The sequence below is a fragment of the Triticum dicoccoides genome, unplaced genomic scaffold (genome assembly GCF_002162155.2).
Source record: "Triticum dicoccoides isolate Atlit2015 ecotype Zavitan unplaced genomic scaffold, WEW_v2.0 scaffold51229, whole genome shotgun sequence".
NCBI classification, from domain to species: domain Eukaryota; kingdom Viridiplantae; phylum Streptophyta; class Magnoliopsida; order Poales; family Poaceae; genus Triticum; species Triticum dicoccoides.
Genome location: NW_021278222.1, coordinates 30,215 through 40,038, shown reverse-complemented (window position 1 = coordinate 40,038; position 9,824 = coordinate 30,215).

Here is a 9,824-nt window from a genome sequence, read left to right as displayed (position 1 = left end):
ATGGCCTAGTATTTTATAAAATTGATTAGGTCCAATTTTGCAACAAATATATGGTAGGTCCTTCAAAAAAAACTCATTTCGGGCACTCGGAAAATGGAAAATAATTTTCCGTGCAAAGAAAATGAAAACTCCCTGAGGCAACATTGTTTGGAATTCCAAGACGCACCCTTGTGCACAATATGAGATCATTTGAACAAACTATGCCATGAATGTGCCCATAAGATTGATCATTTGACTTGAAAGCCATGAATCTTCACACTTGATAGCTCATTTCTGAGATCACTTTTTTAAAATAATTACCGTATTACAAGTTTATTATTTTTCCTGGAAACTTGCTCACACATAATGACACAATGCGAAGGTTTTCCAATTTTTTGATTTTTTTTGAATTTTTTATGCCCATTTCAAAAAGCGGTCAAAACGACAGGCTTGACTGTTCCTATATAGTGGTTGAATCTTGGGATTTTTTTGGTGTTTCTCTGATTGAATAGATACTTATTTACCTAGAAATGATTTTTGGAAAAAAAAGAGCAAACTACGAGGCAGCTGCAGTTCATATTTGACCCGCTTCCAACTTAATCGACGAGAACTTGTCTTTTTCACCAGCGGTGAATCAAAAAATTTGACACCCCACCATTTGCTCAATTGTGAATTAAATATGGCCTAGTATTTTATAAAATTTATTAGGTCCAATTTTGCAACAAATATATGGTAGGTCCTTCACAAAAAAACTCATTTCGGGCACTCGAAAAATGAAAAATGATTTTTTCGGCCATTGAAAATGAAAACTTCCTTAGGCAACATTGTTTGTCATTCCAATATGCACCCTTGTGCACAATATGAGATCATTTGAACAAACTATGCCATGAATATGGCCATAAGATTGATCATTTGGCTTGGAAGCCATTGATCTCCACACATGGTAGTTCGTTTCTGAGAACACTTTTTAAAAATAATTGATGTATCACAAGTTTATTATTTTTCGTAATAACTTGGTCACATTTAGTGACACAATGCGAAGGTTTTCCAATTTTTTTACTTTTTTTTAATTTTTTATGCCCATTTGCAAATGCGGTCAAAACAACGGGCATGACCGTTCATAGCTAAGGGTCGAATCTTGCAAAAATTTTGAAGTATCTCTGATTAAATAGATACTTATGTACCTAGAAATTATTTTTGAAAAAAATAAAGAGAAAAGTATTAGGCACCTGTAGTTCAAATTTGACCCGCTTTCTACCGAATCGGTGGAAATTTGTTTAAATGACCAAAAATAGCTAGAAGGATCAGAAATGCATAAAAATTGGTAATCATCCCTAAAATGTGGTCTATATTAAGTGAAAAATTTAGTGATGCCAATTTGCAGAATAGTTTTGGTAGTTGCTTCACAAAACCCCCCTGTTTTTAGCACTAAGAAATAATTTTATATTTTCGAACCAATCAAGAGGCAGCCCACGGATCGCCCCCCACTGTAGTTGATCTGAGCCGTCCACACCCTCCCTCAGTCCCTCGATCCAGCGTCTCTCGCTCACCTATCCTAAACGCACGCGCACGACACATCTCCTCCCTTAGTCCCTCGATCCAGATCCAAATCCACATCGCCTCCGACTCCCTCTCCCCGATCCAAATCGCCGCCGCCGCCCCTCCGCCACCCAACGCCATCCATCCTCCCTTCCTTTGCCGGCGCCCCTTCCTCCCAACAACTTATTTGCCCGCGGCCATGGCAAGGATCCGAAGCAGGTCAGCCGGCGGCGGCCATGGAGCATCTCTTCCTCACCCCATAGCCGGCGGCGGCCATGGCAGGTCACCAGAGACGGGCGGAGCGGGAGGGGCTCGCGCCGCCGGGACAGACCCCCCCCCCCTCTCTCTGACGACGCGGCCAGTGCGGGAGGGCTTCAACTCTTCTCAGGCGGGGCGGCCGTCGTCAAGGGGCACCAGTGGATGTGCGGGCGCCACGTGATGCGCCACTTCGGGCGGGACTGCCACGGCCTTCCCGCCGACTTGTCAGCACCCAGCCCTCTTCCTTCCTTCTACTCAGGGCACGGCGCTGGCCGTTCCAAGCCGTGCTGTTGCATGTGGAGTTCCTCTGCTCACGCTTTGGCTGCTGTTTGTCATGGTGTGCAGGGCGAAGAAGGTGAATAAGGGGAGGTCGCCGCCGGCGGAGGAGATGGAGGCCTTCTTTGCCGCGGCGGAGGGCGACGTCGCGCGGCGCTTCACTGCCAAGTGAGTATCGTGCATGCATGGGTTAGGCTTGGCAACAGCTTCATCCTACTAGTCCTATGCTCTTGAGGAAAAGCTGCTGCGGATTTATATGGGAGTAGCTTAGCAATGCATGTGTAGCAGTGGGCCTGTAAATTCTGCTCAAGGAGCCTCTGGTGAATATCTCGGTTGTCAGTCAGTTTGGTGTTGCACACAGCACACGCACACTCACACTGTAAAGAAAAAACGCCAAGCATGTGCTTTGCCCTCCAATTCTCTGTCGCCATTTTTGTTTTTCTCTTGATTGAAAAGGCCAGCTGCTGGTGCTAGTGTATGAAGGAATTTGAACAAAATCACCACACATATAGACTGTTCTGAGCACCCCCACAAAAAAGTAATTTTTGGGATATTGGTCTTTTGTAAAAAAAAACTGAATGGATTGGGAGATTTCTCAACAGCAAAGGGAAAAATGGTTCCAACTTAATTTTTCTATCTGTCAAATTAGCTCAAGCAATTATATTTCCAGAAACAAAAAGTGAAGTTGGCAGAGCAGTACTATTCCTGTTCTTTTCTAACGTTTGTTTCTTGTGCTTTGGATTGAAGGTACAACTATGACATCGTCGCAGACGCTCCCATGGATGGGCATCGGCAAGCTCCCATGCTGAGATCGACAAGCTCGACCTCGGCATCGGCAAGTACAACGAGACCTGTCGCAGCATCGTCACCAAGCACGTCGCCGAGTGGGAGGCCGTCGTCATGCGCATGGGGAGGTGGATCGACTACAAGGCCGACTTGCAAGGGGAGGTGGTCCATCGCCTTGGCCGTCCTCACCGTCGGCTTCTCTCCTCTAAGTTATCCCACTGATTCCTCCCCTCTGCTAATCTCCCTTGCTCTATGTGGTAAATCTTATGATGGCCTTGGCGCCATGGAAATTTCTGCTTTGGCCATAAGATCTTGGACTTGCTGTCATCTTGGATTGATTATAAGCTTGCTGTTGTCTTGGCTTCTTAGTTCTAAGAATAGTAACCCTCCAAAGTGATAATATTCAGAAGCTCGTTGCACATTTAGCTCTGAAGAATTGTTCTACTCACAATTTATAACAAACTTCTTACACATTCAGATCAGCTAGTACCAGGAGCTAGTAGTTGAGAGCTCGAGTTGTTGCACAATGGAAAGAACTTCGAATCAATTTGGTAGTCCTAGTGCTGGCTGCTGCTACTGTAATTCTCGATATGATGATAATTACTTTATGTAATTATTAAGCTCATGAGGTGATGACGATAAACTAGGATACGTATTGAAGTGTATGTATTACATTGTTCATACTAGGTCATTGCAATTTTTGTTTGTTTGGTATACATTTATTAATCAGGCTCCTAAAATAAATATGTTGGGTGCTTTCATTGCCTGCATGTTCAGTTAAGTGAGAGCCAGCTACCTGCAAGGTTGTTTGCAGGTCTAATGATGTGTAAAGAGCAGGCTTGCAATGCCTGTATTTTCTCATACTGCTCCAAACGTAACTATGGCCTTCTCACGAGGGGATTCTATGGCCTGTCCCCAATTCTCTTTGTAGGTAAAGATGTTGATTTAGGTCCAGATGGGTGTGTGCGCAATTTAGCCTTTTTGTTTCCTGTGTCCCTAGTTTAGGTGTGTGTTCAAGCAAAAAAGGTGGGCGCTGATGTTGTTATTGCGTCCTGGAGCCTTGAGTAAAATGCAAGGATGCAATGCTTGTTGTTCTCATACTGCTCCAAAGAGTAACCGTGGCCTTCTCGTGGAGAGTATGATGCCTTGTGTAGGTAATTAGTATTATGTCCATGTTGTTGTTGGCTAGATGGTAATGGCTCATCAGAATACACACACACACGAGTGTATCATGTAACAATTGGCAGTCACCAGAATATATACACATTAAATCTATTGTTCTGTTTTATCATTGTGCTGCATATGTTTCTAACTCCACTATTTCTGTTTTTCTTTATCACCTTATCCAACATTATAGATTCCTGTATTGATGCATGCCAACTATGAATATGATCTTGCATTAAGCTTTAGCTGGTTGTTAATTATGTTGTGCTAGCTGCTGTCTAACCATGGCCTACGGTGGCTGGGTGTTTCTTTTTGGCGCAGGTGACTTGTACACGAAGCTGTACGACTAGCTAGGTGTTTCTTTTGGGTGTGTCCAGCACGTGTTCGAGTTCACTTGCGATGGGATTTTGCCTAATAGGTGTTTGTGCTAATATCCGTACATGTATTCCAGATCATTTACATTAACAATGATATATTTCTGTAATAGTGAAGAAATACCTTCTTCAGTTGCATTCCTTGACTTCGTAGATCAGTGGAATCATCATGAGTAGTATACAACCTGAGATGTCCGATTGTATACAAACTGCACCTTGAAATTAATATGTTCCAGGCTGTATCTTTGATTGTAAATGTTTATTCACTATAAACTCTTCTATCTGTGATAAGTGCAACTAGAAGAATTTGTCCCATGTAAAATTCTGTAATCTCTATTAGCTGAAACTTGAGCATTACAAAGTTTCATTTCTAAGTTCAGTTTGTTGATAAGCCATCCTCCTCCTGTTTCTGGATTTAGCGTGCATACAAAACCCTTCATGAAAATAAACTACATGCGATATACTCAAATAGCACTACGGTCTGGGACTATTTTATGGTGTTGTGGATATACTTTGTGATTTACAGTTACCCTCTGGTGTCATATTATGGTCTAATATGTTTTGTTTTGACTCTTTGTTTGTTGCCAGGAAAGTGGTGAGGAGATGTTGATGATGCCTAATTACTTGGCTGCTATGGTGATGCATGTACCGGTGAAGCAAGCACACATACAAGGCTGGCCCCATGTATCTTCCTTGGTTGTGAATATCATCCACAGGTACGAAAAATGTCCCACCTCTCTGTCGTTTTGCTCCTCCTCTCCTTGCATCCAAGGGAATTGGTGCTTTATATGCTATTGATTTGTTAACACCAAGTCCAAACTGTTGCTTTGATTTTTCCTGTTACTTAGGATAGCAGTATGACCAGGACAAGCTACAAGCTCCCAGCGCGTCTGATCCAGGGTGCTAGTGCCAACCTGTTACGGAAGACGGCCATGCTCACGAGCCCCTTTGGATCAAAATAGGTATTACTTTGTGCCTCTTTTTGGATTCACTTATTTTGCCTCGTGGATTGATGGATTAGTCCTATGGTACTGTAATTGTAAAGTCTGGTGGTCCTCATTTACTTTCTGTAACTGATTGCCTCTGTGAAAAATTTGATTGCATGCTAGCTAAGGCTTTATCTAGCCCTTGGTGTTGATTGAGCGTTTGCTCCTCTAATGTTCATGAAGTCCATTGTTATATACCTCTCATTGTAGGATGGCAAGTTGTGGCAGCTGGAGCATGTCTCCTAAGAGAGAGCAATGAAATCCCTCTTGTATATTCTGTAAAAAGGCTGTTCCGTAAAAAAATACATTGTACTATTATGATAGTAGAAGATGTGCCATCATTTTCTTTATTGTAAATTCCCTCTATTCCTGCTATATTTCTGTGTAGGGAAATGTATTCCTGAGATGATTTTTTGTGTTATGTAAACCTGGGAGATGTGTTATGTGATGTGATATGATGGTTGACTTGAATTTGACCTGGAGTTTTCCTAATTTGAATGAAATAATGTTGTATGTATGTGTGATTGGGCTAAATTCGGCTTGGGCCAAATAATTCTCAACATTAAAAGGCTGGTCGAAATTGGACAAATAATTGGGCCGAAAAAGGCCACATCCCAACAAGCATTGAACAATTTCAAAAAGGGCTGAGGGCCAAAACAATTGCATGAATCTCAAAAACTAAAAAGGCCGAATTGTTGGGCTAGGCCAATGTAGCCGACCAAAATTAAACGGAAAAAAATCATAAATGGGCTGAATTGTTGGGCTAGGCCCATGTAGAAAACCGAATTGGACTGGGCTGAATCTTGTGCCACATCAGCTTGCCATGCTGGATGCCTACGTGGCCTGTGGAGGTTGCTAGTGACCAAAACGCCACAGTGGACATATTTTAGTCATAAACGTCTTCGACCATTCCAGAAGAAAGGTCGCTATAGTCAGTTTACGACCGCCAGCTTTTGACCTTCTCTTTTTGGTCACAAAAGGTCGCAATTGAAAAATCATGACCTTTCAGTGACCAATAGTGGTGGTCACAAGTTGACATATTTCTTGTAGTGCGTGCTGGACCTGTTCGGACACGCATCTGGCCTCCGGATAAACCTGCAGAAGAGTGCGGCCTTGCCAATTAGGTGCACGCAGGAGCATATGCAGACGGTGACAGGGCTGCTGGGATGCACGGGTGGCTCTTTTCCTTGCCGGTATCCCGGCCTCCCGCTCTCGATAAGGAAGCAGACGGTTGCGCAGTTCCAAGAGATGGTCGACCAGATGGCAGCGCGTCTGCCGACCTGGAAAGCCGCTACGCTGCCCTAGAGCAGCCGCCTTCTGCTTGTCCAGTCTGTCCTGAGTGCTATCCCAGTTCACTCCATGCTTGCAATGGGGTTGCCGCCGAAGACCATGAAGGCGATGATCAAAATCTGTAGGGGTTTCCTATGGTGTGGAAAGGAAGAAGCAGGTGGTGGCAAGTGTGCCGTGGCATGGGAAAAATTGAGTAGACCGAGGTAGGCAGAAGGACTTGGAGTTCCAAACCTGCGATGGATGAACATCGCCTTGCAAACCAAGTGGCTCTGGCTACAGCGTATTGATCACTCTAGGCCATCGGTGGAATTCAAGTTGAACATACCGGAGGAGGCCAGAGGGCTCTTTCGGGCAGCTGCGAGGATGACCATTGGTGATGGACGTACCGCCCTTTTCTGGGACGACCGATTGCTGACAGGATACCGCATATAGGAGCTCGCGCCAGCCGTATATGACAGAATATCTAAACGGACGAGAAAATCCCGAACGGTGGTGGTTGCCCTAACTAATGCAACTTGGGCCCGGGACATCGGCCCGGACATGGACGAGCACGCGCTAGCACAGTTCCTTGGGATTTGGCCCCAGGTGGAAAGCGTCGCACTGTTGGAACACACACCAGACAAGTTCACGGGGTCATGGGAGAAGAACGGAGCATTCTCGGCGCGATCTCCTACACGGCAGGATTTGCAACGCTTCAGGTCTCCCCCACGGCAGTTTTCACATCGTCATCGCATGCACCCCTGCGCTATCGATTTTTTGCATGGCTGGCCCTTCAAAATCGGGTGTGAACCTCGGATAGATTGGCGAGAAGAGGCCTCCCACATTAGGAACGCTGCACATTTTGCGACTAGGACGATGAAACTATTAACCACCTCCTCATCCGGTGTGTGTTTGCTAGAGAAACCTGGGACGCGGTCTGCCAGGCGACTGGCATCATTGGCGAGGCCCCAACAGCAGCGGATGATCTTCTGGCCTGGACTACTAGACCTGCGTTGGCCGGGCGGCATGCCAAATCCTTGCGTGCACTACATCTCCTGATCATGTGGGAATTGTGGAAACACAGGAATTCTATTGTGTTCGAGGGGAAGACACCGGACGTGCGGGCACTTCTGCGGAGGATCGCCGCTGAGTGCGCGGTGTGGATGAAGGCAGGGATCATTCATAGCGACTTAGAGCCCTGGATGGCTGGGATAGGTGTGTGGGCAGATAGGGAGTAGTCCACGTTTTTCCTTTTCTTGATGGGTGGAGTGCGATTGTGGATGTAACGCGAACTATGTAAACTGTGGATGGGGTTTCTTCACCCCTCTCCTTCTTCAATATATGATACGCACACTCGTGCGTATTCGACAAAAAAAGATATTTTGGTTTATTTCTTTATTGAGGGCTTCATGCATGTCAGCTGCAACCCGCTTCATTCGGCCACTCTCTTGGGTCTTGCTTATTGCTGGGCCAAGACCTAGAGATGGCCTTTGCTTGTTTTCAGGTAGAGAACCTACCGGTAGAAGGAAATGTAGTGTGTTTTTTTTTTTCCATTAGTGTCCGTTATCATATTCCTCTTCACTTCTTTTCCTCATGGCGTCGTGTATGGATCGAGACCCTGCAGCAGTGGCACATCGTAGGATGAAACATAGCGGATCCGTCTTCAAATATGCACCTCTCGAACTCTGTTCCCAATGATGTCGTATGTGGATCGAGAAACTATAGCCACACGGCAGCGGAACAACACACACGCATGACGTGTGCTATAAGATCCTGGTGCACCGAAGCCATTTGCTAAATGAAGTTTATGTCCTACTACCTCCGTCCTGATTTATTGGTCCCATTCGCATTTTGTGCTTAATTTTAACCTTAAATTTAACTAATAAAATGTTAAAGCATGAAAAAAAAATCACTACAAACTATATTCAAATACGAATCAAATGATATGATTTTTTATGACATGCATTATTATTTTCTTAATTAAGTCTATCGTGAAAGTTTGGCGTAAAATACTAACAGGACCAATAAACTTGCAGATGGATGGAGTAGTTAGTACTAATACATTGTTATTTACTCAAACACGTTATTATCATATAAACTAAATCAATACATCATTATAATGTTAAACTGTGACATGGAGAACAAAGTAAGGAAAGGCGGTTTATCGCCCGTCCTGCACGGCCATATGTACTGTCAGATTGGTATACTTTAGGCTGGCCATAGTGAAGGTAACATAACCGGTAACATGTATTTGGGACTAGCAAACATGCTTAATTATGTGGCACACAATTAAAGAAGAGAGAGGGTTAGAGTAACATAGGTAGATACCATATCATGTTAAATGCTATACTACTTTGTGTCATGCATGGCAATAAATATGGTCAGCTATGATACTACTTTATGATACTATGCACTATGAAGGTAGTATCATATACTAGTATCATATGCATGATACTAATATATGATACTCCTCACTATGAGTAGCCTTAGGCTAGTTGTAATGGGGAGTATCATATAGAAGTATCATGCATATAATACTACATCTGTAATGCATAGTATCATGTGTTGGTATCATAGATGACTACGTTTATTGCCATGCATGACACAAAATAACACATCATTTAATATGATACGTTATCATAAGAGCATGATTAATAAGAAAGCCGTTGCTGGCTATATATGAGTGCCATGTCACATAAAGCCTTCATAAAAGCCCACCAGTACAACAGATTAGCTATAGTCTAGCTATTGGTATTTAATGTTTGCAAGTGGGGAAAGGCAAAGAGAGACATGTGATTGGTGAGAAGAGAGGAAAGTCGGCTCACAAGACTGCATGCAGAATTCTTTTTCTTGTTTCTTGTGCTGGAGCCGGCGCTAGCTGAATCGCCCGCCTCCTTCTCTTTCCTCCATTCTCTCTCCTCCAGCAATGACTTTGATGACGTGGAATAACATATAGCCAGCTGACTAGGACTTATTGTACTTGCTCTAATATGATACTCAAGCCTCTCTTTCTTCATTTAATTCTATGCCACATCATCAAAATTGCTTAGTTGGCATGCATGATACTACCTATGATACTCCCATTATGGGCAGCCTTAGTAATCAAGCACACCGTCGTAAATGCACTCAATTCCATGACCGGTCACTTGTATTAATCTGTTGTGCATACGCCATGGGTCCCCACCCCCCCCCC